The sequence below is a fragment of the Erpetoichthys calabaricus genome, chromosome 4 (assembly GCF_900747795.2).
Source record: "Erpetoichthys calabaricus chromosome 4, fErpCal1.3, whole genome shotgun sequence".
Lineage (NCBI taxonomy): Eukaryota > Metazoa > Chordata > Cladistia > Polypteriformes > Polypteridae > Erpetoichthys > Erpetoichthys calabaricus.
The window spans coordinates 146,915,397-146,932,509 of NC_041397.2; the positions used below are offsets into that span (position 1 = coordinate 146,915,397).

Genomic DNA, 17,113 nt, shown 5'->3' on the forward strand with positions numbered 1-17,113 from the left:
TTGTAAGAGATATGACCCGCAGCTAAAGATCTGCTTGTGTGCTTAGATATCGAGCTTTATGTTTTCCTCCCACATGGCAATACGATTCCATATCTGTAATATGCATTGCGTACACAAGAGCGAGACACGAAAGCCCTGAAAACTCCCAAAGAAACACCCCAGGAAAAAACTTACAGCGGATACCATCTCAAACCCTACCTCAGAGTTTCATAAAACATCATTACAGCTAAATCATGGTGAACAAAGATAGGAAAGACCTTAATTTTTCTTTTAACCAAGCTAAGACCGCCTGTATGAAACAGGCTATACAAAAATTCTTTGAGACTCTTTAACGGTCCTCTCCACGGAAATCTTTAGTAAAAGGCAAAAGATTTATGCGGGATGAAGGGAACCCAGAGCATGTGTGTTGCTGGCAGGCACAAGAGAACACGGCCAGTGAGGACTGCGCAGCTGACATGCGACGCCTTGTCTGACTTACAAAACAACTGAAGGTAGAAGGTGAGCGACAGAGGACAACTAGGTGAGGAGCATCAGAGAAGCATTAAAACGGTCTCAGCCAAACGAATTTAGATTATAAGGAACTGCATTTGATGAATGTGCTCACTCGGCAATGCATCATGGGTAGAGGCAAGAAACTCCTCGCCGAACCCCCCAGAGATACAAGGTAATGCCACTTAAGCTAATCAACATCCGATTTCTTGCAAGGACTCAGGACACAAGTCAGCTTGGGCTGCAAAGAGAACAACTGGAATACACCATGGACATGTCCAGAGCTGGTGACTTCTTCTTTACACCAATGTCCAGACCGTGCTTGCTGATAGGGTTCTCGTCATGTTACTTCGTGCCACTAGATGCACATGAGAAAGAATATTTAGAATTAAGGTGCTTCAGCATTTCCAAATAATAAGAGTATTGTGCTAATAGAACTATAAGAAGCGTGACACTTATGCATTAAATAAGGATGTGTTAAACTAACCGAACAAATGTAATCTAATGTAGATATTAAGCTATAAGAATGTATTTATTGTACTATTAATGTAATGTATTGAACTAACTTTATGTAACCTTTGCTATTGTTTGTATAAGCGATGTGTGTATGAAGAATGAGGAAATAAGTATTGTCTAATCTGCTGAAGTTGCACACATCCCGTGACAGTTAGGGGTCTTGTGTGTGTGCGGTGCTGACAAGGGCGTATTGCTTAAGACTGTGAGTGTGCTGATGACTCTTTTATCTATAAGAAACACTGTGCGAAGAAGTCTGTTAGAGGCTTAAAAGCAAAATAAAGGAAGGGATTGGGAAGAATAGATAAATAACCAAACATTTCGTGATCGGGAAAAAGCAGTGTTGCGGGAGGGCGAGATTCTTCACTCTAACGGTCTGGTTATATCCTGAACTCAATGGGCCACTCATGGAACTGATCACCTAACCAGCGGTTACCAGCGGCCTTCAGGTGAGACTGTCAGTCCACTAATCAGGTTGATCATCCCAGGGGACAGGAAGGACCGGGAGTCAAGCGACATTGGGGTGATACGGAATTTAGAAAAGTGTGGAAAACTCACTGACCATTGGGGACACTAATAGTAAACCAGTCAAGATTCCGTTAGGGAACCAAAAGCCACTGTTGGAAGGATTATTTTTGGAAGGCTAAAAAAATTCAAACAAGGGCCTGAAGGGGGGCTCACCTAGACTGTTAGTGGAAAAGAAAACAGGGCTATATTTTAAGAAAGCTTGTAAAAAATGGAATAAGCAAAGTGGTGGTAGATGGCCAATTGAGGGAACTGGGGACATTTCAGAATTTCAAGAAGTTAGGAAAATCCTATGCAGAAACACCCAAAGCTGTTGCCAAAGAGGTCCATATAGGATGGATATGTTTGGTAGATGGGAATTGGTCATTACGGACCAACCATTGAGGCCATGCAAAGGCATAATGACACGCTTTCTGCCGAAATAAAGGCACAAAAAGAAAAAGAAAATATGTTGCTAGCATTACAAAAGACTAAGACAGAACCGGACCCAGACAATAGGCGAAGGAAAGCAGATAAAAAGGATCCCCTTTACCCAATCATCCACTTCCCTCCTCCTTATCAACCCCCACCTCCTCCTTCTGCTCCCAATGCCCCATCAGCCTCACTAGTAACCGATAATCCGCCCAGAACAGACTGTTATGACCAACAATCTCGCTATGACCCGTCTTCTCATTCAAACCCGGATGTTGAAGACTGAGACAGCCGGTCTGGAGGCTATACCGAACCCTAGCCACATACTGCATTCCAAACCCCAATTTCTCACCACACGAGAAGCCAAACATTACAATCACACATGAACCCCTAATGGGGATGCAGCTTCATTCCACCAAAGCAGCAGAATCCTGGACCCGAGTTTTCCTGTCCTCTAATACAAGTCCCCAACCCCAGGCACAATCCCAATCAACCTGCAGGAGCTAATAATCCCACCATGGTCATGATACATCAAAATTGGGACATCCAAGAGTTAAAAGATATGGTGTCAAAACTGCCAGATCCCAAGGGAATTGGCGGATTAAAATTTATAGAATCACTTCAGCAGTTGGACGATATGTATAAGCCAAATGCTGTGGAGTGGACGCAGGTGTCACACCGAAGCTAGGCACCACCTGGGCAACAGTGAATCATGGAACTAGAGGAAATGGGCCCGCCTGGAGATGGAATGACTCCTTAAACTGGAATGAAAATGAGGAGCCTCTATTCTTAGAACAATGGGAACCTTAAAAAGCCTCTATTGCAGGAAAATTTAAAAAGGGGACAGACTGGACACTCATCTCTGCTGCTAAGCAACACGAGGATGAAATGGTTGATGTCTCAGGACTAAGAATCGATATACAGAACAAGGTCCGAACGTCTCGCATAGGCTGGGAAAGTGACGAAGTCACATGCCATGCTGAGCATGCTGAGAGACAATCTAAACAAAAAGAATCCGATACACAGACTAAACTGATAGCGGCACAGCTTCAATATTACACCGACGGAAGGGGCAGGGGCGGAGGATTACCGTGGCCATGGCAACTCCTTCAGTGGGAGAGGGCGAGGAAGGGGACGTGGGTTCCTGCCCTTCATGTCCACCAACCCGTTCACCCAGATGCCTACGTCATCAGAACAATCCTATACACCTTACACCTGCTAAAACTGTGGTGGGCCTGGCCATTTTTGACACAACTGCCTAAACAAGCGTCCACCTCCACCACTTCCGCTCCCGGAACCCAGTGACATCCCCTGGTCCTAGGAATTAGCAGGGACCCCCAGCCATCTTTTCCAGTTTCCCTTGCTCACCCGTTATGCTGATACAGACTCTTTACTGACTTTGATAGTGAATAGCAAGGAAACTGTCTTCCTTGTGGGCACTGGAGCTACCCGCTCAACTCTATCGCTGTTGGAGGTCCCTGTCTCGAAAGACACTGTGAACGTCTTTACTGCCTCAGGACAACCATACACCCTTTTTCCAAGCCTCTTCAAGTTCAACTCTCTATTGATAGTTCTCCTTTGACACATCAATTCCTGTTAAATCATCTGTGTCCAGTTAACTTATTGGGACGAGATCTCATGACCAAACTATCTGTGTCAATCTCCCTGTCTGAACAAGGATTTTATTGTTCAATTCTGAAACTCCTTTCCCAAACTCTCCAAACTTCGCCCTTCCTTTGCTGCTTGGACCCTGAACATCTCCCCACACACCCTTCCCCTCAAGGCCCTTCACTCTTTCCCCTCCTGCATTTTTCCCCATCTCCAAGTCCCCGACACTCTCCACTGCACTGCTCAGTATTTTCCCACTGAAGTTGACATCCCTTGGTTAGAATCTTTCCTTTTCTTAGCTCCTTACCCAGAGAATCTTCACATCCCTTGTATTTGCAACTCACCTACTAAAGCTGCTGCCTCAGTTCACCTTTCACACTTACAGAAAAATTTCTATTTAGGAGGTTCAGTTCCTCACGTTTCCCTGGCAAAGTCTAACACCGCACGTTGGGTAGAAATTGGGAAATGGGTTGAACAATGTCAAGATAGGATTGATTGGAATTTCGTTGCACCAGGAATTTTTGTCACCCCTGATCACCTGGGGCCTCATGTATAAACGGTGCATACGCACAGAAATGTTGCGTAAGAACGTTTCCATGTTCAAATCGCAATGTATAAAACCTAAACTTGGCGTAAAGCCACGCACTTTTCCATGGTACCTCATACCCTGTCGTACACAAGTTCTCCACTCGCTTTTTCAGACTGGTGGCACCCAGCGTCAAAGCAGTGCTACTGTTCCTGTGTGGTTTATCTTTCTTTTTCAGATCAACATCCCTGACGCGGCTTTATAAATACACTGAAATTAACAGCATATTGTTTATTAGTGTAATACATCTGATTGTAATTAACCTGTAACAATATAATGGTCCAGGGAATAGCCATAGTATTCCAAATACCATAATTGCTTTAGCGTTGTTACTGTCACTGCACCTTCTTTTTCTTCTGTCAGCTGCTCCCGTTAAGAGTTGCCACGGATCATCCTTTTCCATATTACTCTCACTGCACCACTCGGAGTATTTATATCACTGTATGTGAGTGGGGAATCACAGCAGCAGCTGATCGGAAAGAGAATTATCGGTATACAGCATCAAGCACACACTGCCTCAGCCACGGCAAAACGCTTCAGAGTATTTCCTGTATGGACCTCGCGGTTCAGAAACAGTTTCATCCCAAGAACTTTAAATGCACTCAATCAGTCCATCAAGTGCTCCTTGTAGAACTGTTTGTACTTATAAGTACAATTACCTCACTGTAAACTTGCACTTCAGTTATAATATTGCACAACCTGCGCCACTTTATAAAGTGCGTATTTGCATATGATGACGATATCATTTTTAAGATGAAATGCAGCAAAATATGTTGATTATATTATACAGATAAAACTAACTTCATTTAAATAATCTGTATTGTTGATAATTAAACATGTGAGGACACGGTGCCGTAGCGCTAGCTAGTTCACAGATTGATCCTGATTGATTGCTGTATGCTGGAAGGATAAATGGATAGAATAATTAAACATGTACTACGAAGATATTTCAATGTTCCTTAAAAGCTTTGAAGAATCGTCGTTGGAAGCTTACAGATGGCTTAACGTCTATTACAGAGCTGATTGTGTGGCGATTAGGTATTTGGAGAAAGAAAAGTAAGGACAGGAATTGGAGGTTAGTATGTTTGAAAGAGACAGTACTGCCACCATGTTCTCATGTTTAATAACATGCTTTCATTCCTATCATCATGAAAAAGATATTACGTATACATCTCAGTATTTTAATTATTCAGACAGCTGTAATATCATGAATGTAATGGATTCTGTGTCCTGTCGGAGGAAGAGAAAGCCGGTTTAAGAACCACGTAGTGATTCACGCACAGAGCACAAAGAAGATCAAATAAAAAACCAAAGCATTTAACGTGTTACTTTAGTTACAATGGGATTTGAGAAACTAGTAAATTAACCGATTTTAAGATGAAGTTTATGATGTTCTACTTTAATGACAAAATAAACTACATGATTATAGTGGAAATTTCGAGATTAAAGTTGACATTTCCTGCTTTTTTCCCCACTGTGTGCCTATTTTTTTTCTCTTTACCCTAATAAGCTTTCATACGACACTCAGATGTTGGGGTATGACTCACCTTTTCACGGCGACTTGGATATGTGACAACTTCTTTTTTATTTCGGGTACTGTGCAACTTTGTGAACTTGAGCTTTCGAGTTTCTCTGACACTCTGTCACTCGATCAACTTCCTTTTGTTGCTTATATAACTGTTTAAACCAACAAATAGTAAGTTTTTCCTTGCCTCCACTTGGTATTTGCTGAAATTCTTATATTTTCCCCTGTGCTTTTCCCATTGTCTTTTCACAGAAGGCTGAGCTTAACAGCTATTTATATTGATTTGCATATTCATAGAGGCGTAATTCTGGGAGGAGTTGGGGGGGGGGACAGCAGGCGCGTGCACGAGCGTTACTTTTCACACTGATCGGGATTTATGTAGCGGAAGAACATGGAAGTTTGTGTACGCACATATTCCTGCATCTGGATTTTTCTGTGCGTACGCACATTTCGGCTTTTGTGCTTACGTCATGTTATAGTGTGAATTCTACGCACGTCGTTATGCATGAGGCCCCTGGTTATTAAGGTGTCAATCCAGATTGACCTCCTCCTCTGTACTCTCTGCAAACCAACTCCTTACCTTGGCTGTCCACCATACCTGATGCTCTGTGGTCCCAGGGTAAAAACGATTTTGGCAGGATCGCAAATTGTGAACCTTTAGTGGTCTTCCCAAAGTCATCCTTCCGTCCTCGCTGTGCACAATATCCTCTTTCTTCCGAGGCTGAACTTGGAATTGATGCTGTACACAGAAATTTAGTTGAACGGGGAGCTATTATTCCTATTAAGTATTCCCCTGTTAATTCTCCCATTCTACCAGTGAAGAAAGCAGATGGATCTTGGCGGTTTGTTCCAGACCTGAGACAAATCAATTCTACTATCTTCCCTAGAGCACCGATCATACCTAATCCTTCCACTATTCTGTCTACAATCCCTACATCTACACATTACTTCTCAGTTATTGACCTCGCAAATGCTTTCTTTTCTATCCCTGTACACCCTGATTCGCAATTCTGGTTTGCTTTCACTTTCCAAAATCGCCGCTGGACCTGTACCATCATGCCATAAGGTTATACAGAGGCTCCTTGTGTATACGGACAGGAGCTTGCTCAAAACCTGGAAGGTTTCTGGCCAAACAGGGGAAGTGTATTAATACAGTACATCGACGACTTATTGCTCTGTAGCAAAACAGAGGAAGCATGCGTGCAAGATACGGAATCATTGTTAAGATATCTTGCATAAAATGGCCACAGAGTCTCTAAAATAAAGCTGCAGCTGATTCAAACCACTGTCAAGTACTTAGGGCATGACATCACTTCTGGTAGCAGAGCTCTGTGAAAAGACTGTATAACCACCATCCAAAATCTTCCAAGACCTGTCACAAAACAACAGGTTATGTCTATACTAGGCATTCTTGGTTATTGTCGACAATGGATCCTAAATTTTTCCAAAAGAGCACAGCCCTTACAAAATCTAGTTAACACTGTTGACCTTCCTCTTTCTGGCCACATACAGTGGAATGAGCAGGCTGAGAAGGCTCTATGTGATTTAAAAAGTGCACTACTTTCTGCACCTGCTTTAGGACTCCCCGACTATTGTCGTCCATTCACTCTGTTTGTGGATGGATGGATGGATATATGAATACAGTATTAACACAACTCCATGGAGAAAAGCAAAGGCCAGTAGCCTATTTTTCGAAAAAACTGGATCCATTGGCCATAGGACTCCATACCTGTCTTAGAGCAGTAGCAGCAGCAACGGAGGCTGAGCTGGCAAGCACGGATATTGTACTCATGAGTCCCCTGACAGTAAAAGTGCCTCACAATGTTCACTCCATCTTAGTCCAGGCCAAAACCTCACACCTCACTACTGCAAGGGTGATACACTATCAAAATGTACTCTGTACCCTGTCAAATGTTACTATTGAAAGATGCTCAACTCTGAATCTGGACACCTTACTCCCCACTGAGGGAGAGGGGGAACCACACAACAGCAATGACAAGATAATAAAGGTCCTGAAACCTAGGCCGGATCACCAGGAAACTCCATTAGAAACAGGAGAAGTACTTTATGTGGATGGCTGTTCCATGTGATTAGTCCACCAGTTATGCAGTGGTCAGGGGAGATCACTTACTTGAGGCAAATCGAATCTCTTCTAGTTTAAGCACACAAGCAGCTGAGCTAATAGCTCTCACCCGAGCTTGCCAATTGTCTGAAGGGAAAGTCATAACCATTTACACCGATTTCAGGTATGCTTTTGGAGTCTGCCATGATCATGGGGCATTATGGAAATTAAGGGGATTCAAAACCAGTACTGGTAAGCCGATACAACACCAGAAATTAGTGGAATCCCTTCTCGAAGCCATAGCAAAACCATTGAGATTGGCAATAGTAAAATGCCAAGCTCACACTGAAAACAACAACAACAACTTTTATTTCTATAGCACATTTTCGTACAAATACTGTAGCACAAAGTGCTTTACATGATGAAGAAAACAAGAAAAAAAAGACAAAGTAAGAATTAAAATAAGACAACACTAATTAACATAGAATAAGAGTAAGGTCCGATGGCCAGGGAGGACAGAAAAAACAAAAAAAACTCCAGACGGCTGGAGAAAAAAAAAAATCTGCAGGTGTTCCAGACCATGAGACCGCCCAGCCCCCTCTGGGAAAAACAAGATACAATCAGCCAAGGAAACAAATTGGCTGACCATTTTGCTAAACAGGCCGCCTATAATAACATGCCAGTCTCTTTATTCCAACAGAAGGATGACAAGGACCCTGGTAATCAAATTATTTCTTTACAGAGCGCCACCACTGACTGGGAAAGGATAAAATGGTCCCAAGAAGGATCCCTCTCTGATGGAATTTGGATCAATAAGCAACCTAACAAACCTTTCCTCCCAAAGGCTTCTTTTCCAGGGATGGCAAAAATCGCACACGGCCTAGATCACGCAGGAAAAGACGCTACGACTCAGGATGTCGAATGACATTGGGAAACCACAGGATTCTCTACATATGCTGAACGATTCTGCCGAAGATGCGCACTATGCTATGTTAAACTAAGGTTAAACATAGGTAAAGGTACTCAGGTAAGCCCCGCCGTCACTGTTAACCCAATGGGTCCATTCGAACACCTCCAAATGGACTTCATTGAGTTAACACCGTTCTTCAGGCTACCGTTATTGCTTGGTAATTGTCGATGTGTTCTCCCATTGGGTGGAAGATTTTCCCTCTAAACATGCAGATGCAAAAACTGGCCAAAGCTCTGATAAAAGAAATCATTCCAAGATGGGGAATACCACAGAAACTACAAACCGATAACGGTACCCACTTTGTGAATTCTGTAATAAATGAACTGATCACTTGGCTCCAGATAGATGTACATCATTACTGCAAATACCATCCTCAAAGTGGAGGTATTGTAGAAAGGTGCAAAGGCACCATATAATCGAAATTGGCAAAAATCTGTGAGCAGACCAACTTAACCTGGCCAGATGCTCTACCCTTGGCCTTGATCAGGTTGAGAGGAAGGACACATCGACAGTTGGGACTGTTGCCATTTGAAATTTTGACCGGACGCCCCATGCCCATTGGCATGGTCATCGGAAATGTCACCCTGCATACTGTGGACAATTATCTTCTTTCTAATCTTATAGGGGGCGGCACGGTGGCGCAGTGGGTAGCACTGCTGCCTCGCAGTTGGGAGACCTGGGGACCTGAGTTCGCTTCCCGGGTCCTCCCTGCGTGGAGTTTGCATGTTCTCCCCGTGTCTGCGTGGGTTTCCTCCGGGCGCTCCGGTTTCCTCCCACAGTCCAAAGACATGCAGGTTAGGTGGATTGGCGATTCTAAATTGGCCCTAGTGTGTGCTTGGTGTGTGGGTGTGTTTGTGTGTGTCCTGCGGTGGGTTGGCACCCTGCCCAGGATTGATTCCTGCCTTGTGCCCTGTGTTGGCTGGGATTGGCTCCAGCAGACCTCCGTGACCCTGTGTTCAAATTCAGCGGGTTGGAAAATGGATAGATGGATAATCTTATAGGTCTCCGAAGCGCCCTGAAGGAAGTCCATGAACAGGTTAACCAGGCCTGGCGGACAGGACCTCCTCCAACAGAGTCCCAGATTTCCCTTGGGACCTGGATATTGGTCAGAGACTCCCGAAGGAAACATTGGCATCAACCTCACTGGAGGGGACCATTCCAAGTGCTGCTATCTACACCTCACGCCTTTAAAGTCGAAGGACTTCCTGCCTGGATTCACGTCTCACACTGCAAAAGATGGCACCCATAATTTGTGCAATCTGGGTTTTGTTTCACTCTGTAATCCTGATTGATGGACATCAGATTCCCATTCTGAATTATGAAATATGGAAAACAGCCTCAGTACAGGTTGACTTTTGCTCAGTTGTTCCCTGCTCACCAGACAGACAAGACCAATGGAGATGGTCTGAAAAATACATCTGTGTGACTCTACCCTGGTATAAATCTGATTCAAGCTTCTCTTCCAGCCTGTCTGAATGTTCAAGCTGGAGTGACTTGTTTGCAAACACTGGACACCAGGACTGGGGGTACAATCCATGGGAAGCCCAGAAGCATGATTTAAAAACAAGGTTTTCTGTAATTAAATCAGGGTTTAGTCCGGCCCATGAAGGTACGGTAGGAACGTGTAATCCCTTGATTATCACTCTAAAAGACACCTCATATCATGATAAAGGAGCCCATGTCTCCGGTACTGACCCACTAGGACAGTTCCATATTCATGTCTACTCTCCGCCTGTCAATCGGTCCCAGTCTTCTGCTGAGAACGTCACCTCCTCTCCCACCCTTATCACCCCTGATAACTCCCTACAGAACCCAATCAAATATCTTAACATTACCTCTCTTTCCTCCACCTTCACCGTCGAGACTGGATACGGTGACCAAAACCGTTGGCTGCAGTGGGTATTGTACTCAACCAGACAAGCCAATCAGTCTAATTGCTACGCCTGCGCCACCGCTTGATCGCATTTGGCCACCACTCCATTTCCTCTGACCGACCCCTCTGAACCTGCCGGTCTAATTTGTAGGCTACAGCTTTTTTCCTCCCCAACTCCCCCTAAAGATCCCTTGTGTACCTCGATACATAAACTCTTTCCACCTCTTCCTTCCATGAGTCCCCCTATATACCATGCTTACGAAGCAAACTATACTTGCTTCAACTGTGCTCATGGAACAACACCACAAAGTAACAAGGTGAGCTACCCACTCACTTGTGTCAAGAGACATTTAATGTCTCTGGCAATACTTCCAGTCAATTTAACATCTCTGTAATTTGGTTTACCTCCCAGAACACATTGCGAGCTGACATTTGGAAAAAGAATTTCCTCCTCCCAATCCTACCTTCAAACTGGAAAGGTTGCTGCTCCCTAGTTCAATTAATCATGCCTTTCCACCTGCTACCCATAGAAAATATCCCCGAAACTAAACCCCATTGAGTTAAACGCGATCTTTCTGTCCATGGTGAAGGTATATACATTGATAGATTTGGAATCACTAGGGGAGTTCCAAGCCAGTACAGAGCGTGCAACCCTTTGGCTGCGGCATTGGAATCCCTCTTTTTATGGGGTCATCCCTTAACAAAAATGTAAATTGGATAAATTATCTTTATTATAACCAACAACGTTTCCTGAACTTCACCCGTGAGGCCATTGACGGCATACATGAACAGCTTGACAAAACTTCTCTAATGACCTGGCAGAACCGTATTGCTTTAGATATGCTTTTAGCGGAAAAGGGGGGTGTCTGCGTGGTGTTCGGTGATGCTTGCTGTACCTTTATTGCTAATAACACTGCCCATGATGGTTCTATCACCCGTGCCTTAGCTGGTCTCACCTCCCTGTCTATACAATTAGCAGAAAACTCAGGAACACCTGATTCTTTCAATGATCTCTTCCAAGATTGGTTCGGTTCCTGGGCCGGTTGGATTAAAACTATTCTCACAACTGTACTTAGTTCTCTGGCAGTTCTCCTGCTTTTTGGTTGCTGTCTTATCCCGTGCATCCAAGTCCTCTTACAAAGGTTTAGTAACACCTCCATTACTAGGGTTTATCTCCTCCGCACTGACCTAGACTCCCAGTATACACCTTTTCTCCCATCCCCGACCCGTTCCCCAAACCCCTTTCCGTGTATAATGATGCAGAAGTCTAATCGATGAAGTGCACATTTTATGTGCAAAGGGGGGAATTGAGAAAGAAAATTTAGAATTAAGGTGATTCAGCCTTTCCAAATAATAAACGTATGGTGCTAATAGAACTATAAGAAGTGTGACACTTATTAAATAAGGATGTGTTCAACTAACCAAACAAATCTAATCTAATGTAGATATTAAGATATAAGAATGTATTTCTTGTACTATTAATGTAATTTATTAAACTAACTTTATATAACCTTTGATATTGTATAAGCTAAGTGTGTAAAAAGAATGAGAAAATAAGTATTGTCTAATCTGCTGAAGTTGCACACATACCGTGACAGTTAGGGGTCTTGTGTGTGTGCGGTGCTGACAAAGGCGTATTTCTTAAAAGTGTGTGTGTGGTGATGACGCTTTTATCTATAAGAAACACTGTGCGCTCCTGCACATTCCAATCCAGGGTGTGACCGCAAGCTATAACGATCTATGTATGACCTAAAATTGAACTGCCATATTTCCTCTTTTTTGTTTAATAAACAAACTGGGTATAAAAAGAGGGAAACTCCCTGCTGAAGGGGGACTACCTGTAGCAAACTGAGCTGACAGCTGTTGCGGCCTCCTACTCAAAAAGAATAAAGAAATTGCTTTTGAATCTACATTTGAATCCATCTCCTGTTGTTCCTGACTTTCAGCCAACTCACACAACTACCACACGATTGACTTCAAGGGTTAAGTGATTTATCGACTGCAAGCCTAATAGTGTGCAAATATTGGGTGGGCTCCTCATTATTGAATAAGTCAAAATCTCAGGGGTGGGTGGGGACTTGGTTGTCATGTTTCACCATGAAATGCTACAGATGGAGGCACGTGGCGTAGCGTTATCTCAGTGTAAAAGTACAATGATTGGGAGGCAAGCCTTGGAGATCAAGTTAAACCTTGTATCAATGGCTACATTCAGGTCACACGCTGAACACAATATCATTTCCACGGAATTCAGAAATCAGCAGCAATCAACGGGGGACTTAAACGCAATGTCCTATGATGCACATTTTTCCACTTTGCTAAATTCTCCTCAAAGATGAGTGAAAGACAAAAAGAAACAAATTACAAACCAGGAATAACAAAGTCCTTCCCGGACACTCCCCGCTGATATGAATTTTGAAGATGTAACCATGTTTTAAAAATCTGAGGAATGGGAGATTCGGATACAGCATATTACCTATGCTGTGTTTGCCACTGCTGAGGTATGTAGCTGTGCCATCATCTGATAGTTCTTCCTGAAGCCCAAGGTAACTTCTGCATGGTCTTGTAAGAGATATGACCCGCAGCTAAAGATCTGCTTGTGTGCTTAGATATCGAGCTTTATGTTTTCCTCCCACATGGCAATACGATTCCATATCTGTAATATGCATTGCGTACACAAGAGCGAGACACGAAAGCCCTGAAAACTCCCAAAGAAACACCCCAGGAAAAAACTTACAGCGGATACCATCTCAAACCCTACCTCAGAGTTTCATAAAACATCATTACAGCTAAATCATGGTGAACAAAGATAGGAAAGACCTTAATTTTTCTTTTAACCAAGCTAAGACCGCCTGTATGAAACAGGCTATACAAAAATTCTTTGAGACTCTTTAACGGTCCTCTCCACGGAAATCTTTAGTAAAAGGCGAAAGATTTATGCGGGATGAAGGGAACCCAGAGCATGTGTGTTGCAGCCAGGCACAAGAGAACACGGCCAGTGAGGACTACACAGCTGACATGCGACGCCTTGTCTGACTTACAAAACAACTGAAGGTAGAAGGTGAACAACAGAGGACAACTAGGTGAGGAGCACCAGAGAAGCATTAAAACGGTATCAGCCAAAGGAATTTAGATTATAAGGAACTGCATTTATTGAATGTGCACACTCTGCAATGCATCATGGGTAGGGGCAAGAAACTCCCGCCCACCCCCCAGAGAAACAAGGTGACGCCACTTAAGCTAATCAACATCTCATTTCTTGCAAGGCCTCTGGACACAAGTCAGCATACCCTGGTTATTCTCCGCCATTTCCACTCTTCCTGATTTTCCTGCTGCCTTGGGCCGCATAAGGGAACAGCAGGAATACACAATGGACATGTCCAGAACTGGTGACTTCTTCTTTACACCAATGTCCACACCGTGCTTGTCGATAGGGTTCTCGTCATGCTACTTCGGGCCACTAAATGCTCGATTACCACACGGTCGCCTTCAAGGGTTATGTGATATATTGAGTGAAACCCTAATAGTGTGCAGGTACTGGTTGGGCTTCTCATTATTGAAAGTCAAAATCTCAGGTGTGGGTGGGGACTTGGATGTCATGTTTCACCCTGAAAAGCGACAGATGGTGGCATGTGGCTTAGTGTCACGTCAGTGCAAAAGTACAATGTTTGGGAGGCAGGCCTTGGAGATCAAGTTAAACCTTGTATCAATGGCTACATTCAGGTCACATGCTGAACACAATATCATTTCCACGGAATTCAGAAATCAGCAGCAATCAACGGGGGACTTAAACGCAATGTCCTTTGATGCACATTTTTCCACTTTGCTAAATTCTCCTCAAAGATGAGTGAAAGACAAAAAGAAACAAATTACAAACCAGGAATAACAAAGTCCTTCCCGGACACTCCCCGCTGATATGAATTTTGAAGATGTAACCATGTTTTAAAAATCTGAGGAATGGGAGATTCGGATACAGCATATTACCTATGCTGTGTTTGCCACTGCTGAGGTATGTAGCTGTGCCATCATCTGATAGTTCTTCCTGAAGCCCAAGGTAACTTCTGCATGGTCTTGTAAGAGATATGACCCGCAGCTAAAGATCTGCTTGTGTGCTTAGATATCGAGCTTTATGTTTTCCTCCCACATGGCAATACGATTCCATATCTGTAATATGCATTGCGTACACAAGAGCGAGACACGAAAGCCCTGAAAACTCCCAAAGAAACACCCCAGGAAAAAACTTACAGCGGATACCATCTCAAACCCTACCTCAGAGTTTCATAAAACATCATTACAGCTAAATCATGGTGAACAAAGATAGGAAAGACCTTAATTTTTCTTTTAACCAAGCTAAGACCGCCTGTATGAAACAGGCTATACAAAAATTCTTTGAGACTCTTTAACGGTCCTCTCCACGGAAATCTTTAGTAAAAGGCGAAAGATTTATGCGGGATGAAGGGAACCCAGAGCATGTGTGTTGCAGCCAGGCACAAGAGAACACGGCCAGTGAGGACTACACAGCTGACATGCGACGCCTTGTCTGACTTACAAAACAACTGAAGGTAGAAGGTGAACAACAGAGGACAACTAGGTGAGGAGCACCAGAGAAGCATTAAAACGGTATCAGCCAAAGGAATTTAGATTATAAGGAACTGCATTTATTGAATGTGCACACTCTGCAATGCATCATGGGTAGGGGCAAGAAACTCCCGCCCACCCCCCAGAGAAACAAGGTGACGCCACTTAAGCTAATCAACATCTCATTTCTTGCAAGGCCTCTGGACACAAGTCAGCATACCCTGGTTATTCTCCGCCATTTCCACTCTTCCTGATTTTCCTGCTGCCTTGGGCCGCATAAGGGAACAGCAGGAATACACAATGGACATGTCCAGAACTGGTGACTTCTTCTTTACACCAATGTCCACACCGTGCTTGTCGATAGGGTTCTCGTCATGCTACTTCGGGCCACTAAATGCTCGATTACCACACGGTCGCCTTCAAGGGTTATGTGATATATTGAGTGAAACCCTAATAGTGTGCAGGTACTGGTTGGGCTTCTCATTATTGAAAGTCAAAATCTCAGGTGTGGGTGGGGACTTGGATGTCATGTTTCACCCTGAAAAGCGACAGATGGTGGCATGTGGCTTAGTGTCACGTCAGTGCAAAAGTACAATGTTTGGGAGGCAGGCCTTGGAGATCAAGTTAAACCTTGTATCAATGGCTACATTCAGGTCACATGCTGAACACAATATCATTTCCACGGAATTCAGAAATCAGCAGCAATCAACGGGGGACTTAAACGCAATGTCCTTTGATGCACATTTTTCCACTTTGCTAAATTCTCCTCAAAGATGAGTGAAAGACAAAAAGAAACAAATTACAAACCAGGAATAACAAAGTCCTTCCCGGACACTCCCCGCTGATATGAATTTTGAAGATGTAACCATGTTTTAAAAATCTGAGGAATGGGAGATTCGGATACAGCATATTACCTATGCTGTGTTTGCCACTGCTGAGGTATGTAGCTGTGCCATCATCTGATAGTTCTTCCTGAAGCCCAAGGTAACTTCTGCATGGTCTTGTAAGAGATATGACCCGCAGCTAAAGATCTGCTTGTGTGCTTAGATATCGAGCTTTATGTTTTCCTCCCACATGGCAATACGATTCCATATCTGTAATATGCATTGCGTACACAAGAGCGAGACACGAAAGCCCTGAAAACTCCCAAAGAAACACCCCAGGAAAAAACTTACAGCGGATACCATCTCAAACCCTACCTCAGAGTTTCATAAAACATCATTACAGCTAAATCATGGTGAACAAAGATAGGAAAGACCTTAATTTTTCTTTTAACCAAGCTAAGACCGCCTGTATGAAACAGGCTATACAAAAATTCTTTGAGACTCTTTAACGGTCCTCTCCACGGAAATCTTTAGTAAAAGGCGAAAGATTTATGCGGGATGAAGGGAACCCAGAGCATGTGTGTTGCAGCCAGGCACAAGAGAACACGGCCAGTGAGGACTACACAGCTGACATGCGACGCCTTGTCTGACTTACAAAACAACTGAAGGTAGAAGGTGAACAACAGAGGACAACTAGGTGAGGAGCACCAGAGAAGCATTAAAACGGTATCAGCCAAAGGAATTTATAGAAAGTGAATACAATCAAGAGATATCAGAATTTTGTCTGTGGTCTGCAATCAAAGACCGTAAGCTGACTGATCGACTTGGGAATTCAGACATTCGAATAGGTAAAGCCTGTTAAATGTTTCTATAGACCAATTTGATTTCAACCAAAGACAAGTCTTTTTCATATACACTGAAAATATAGTAAAGAACAATGGCATTTTTGACAGTACTCCAAGTAATCTCCATTGAGATAACATAGTGTGAGGTCGCTATTCATGGATATTGTATGTAAAGTTTTTTACCTACCACTTGTCTGGTGTAAATAGGCGCTATATAGCGCCCGACCCGGCACAGACTCACACCAGATACATGTGTAAAATCAGTTTTTATTTTGTCTTCAGCTGTGGAGCACGTCTTCACCATGTC

General features: G+C 43.5%; 4 non-coding genes across 4 annotated transcripts; all 4 read right to left on the reverse strand.

The window, feature by feature from the left end:
- Positions 1 to 285: 285 nt before the first annotated feature.
- On the reverse strand, positions 286 to 401 carry LOC114651503 (U5 spliceosomal RNA). The gene has a single exon (XR_003716200.2). It is a non-coding gene; the product is annotated as a U5 spliceosomal RNA (small nuclear RNA).
- A 13,006-nt stretch (positions 402 to 13,407) lies between these two features.
- On the reverse strand, positions 13,408 to 13,523 carry LOC114651500 (U5 spliceosomal RNA). The gene has a single exon (XR_003716197.1). It is a non-coding gene; the product is annotated as a U5 spliceosomal RNA (small nuclear RNA).
- Positions 13,524 to 14,915: 1,392 nt separating this feature from the next.
- On the reverse strand, positions 14,916 to 15,031 carry LOC114651501 (U5 spliceosomal RNA). The gene has a single exon (XR_003716198.1). It is a non-coding gene; the product is annotated as a U5 spliceosomal RNA (small nuclear RNA).
- A 1,392-nt stretch (positions 15,032 to 16,423) lies between these two features.
- On the reverse strand, positions 16,424 to 16,539 carry LOC114651502 (U5 spliceosomal RNA). Its single transcript, XR_003716199.1, has one exon. It is a non-coding gene; the product is annotated as a U5 spliceosomal RNA (small nuclear RNA).
- Positions 16,540 to 17,113: the final 574 nt, after the last annotated feature.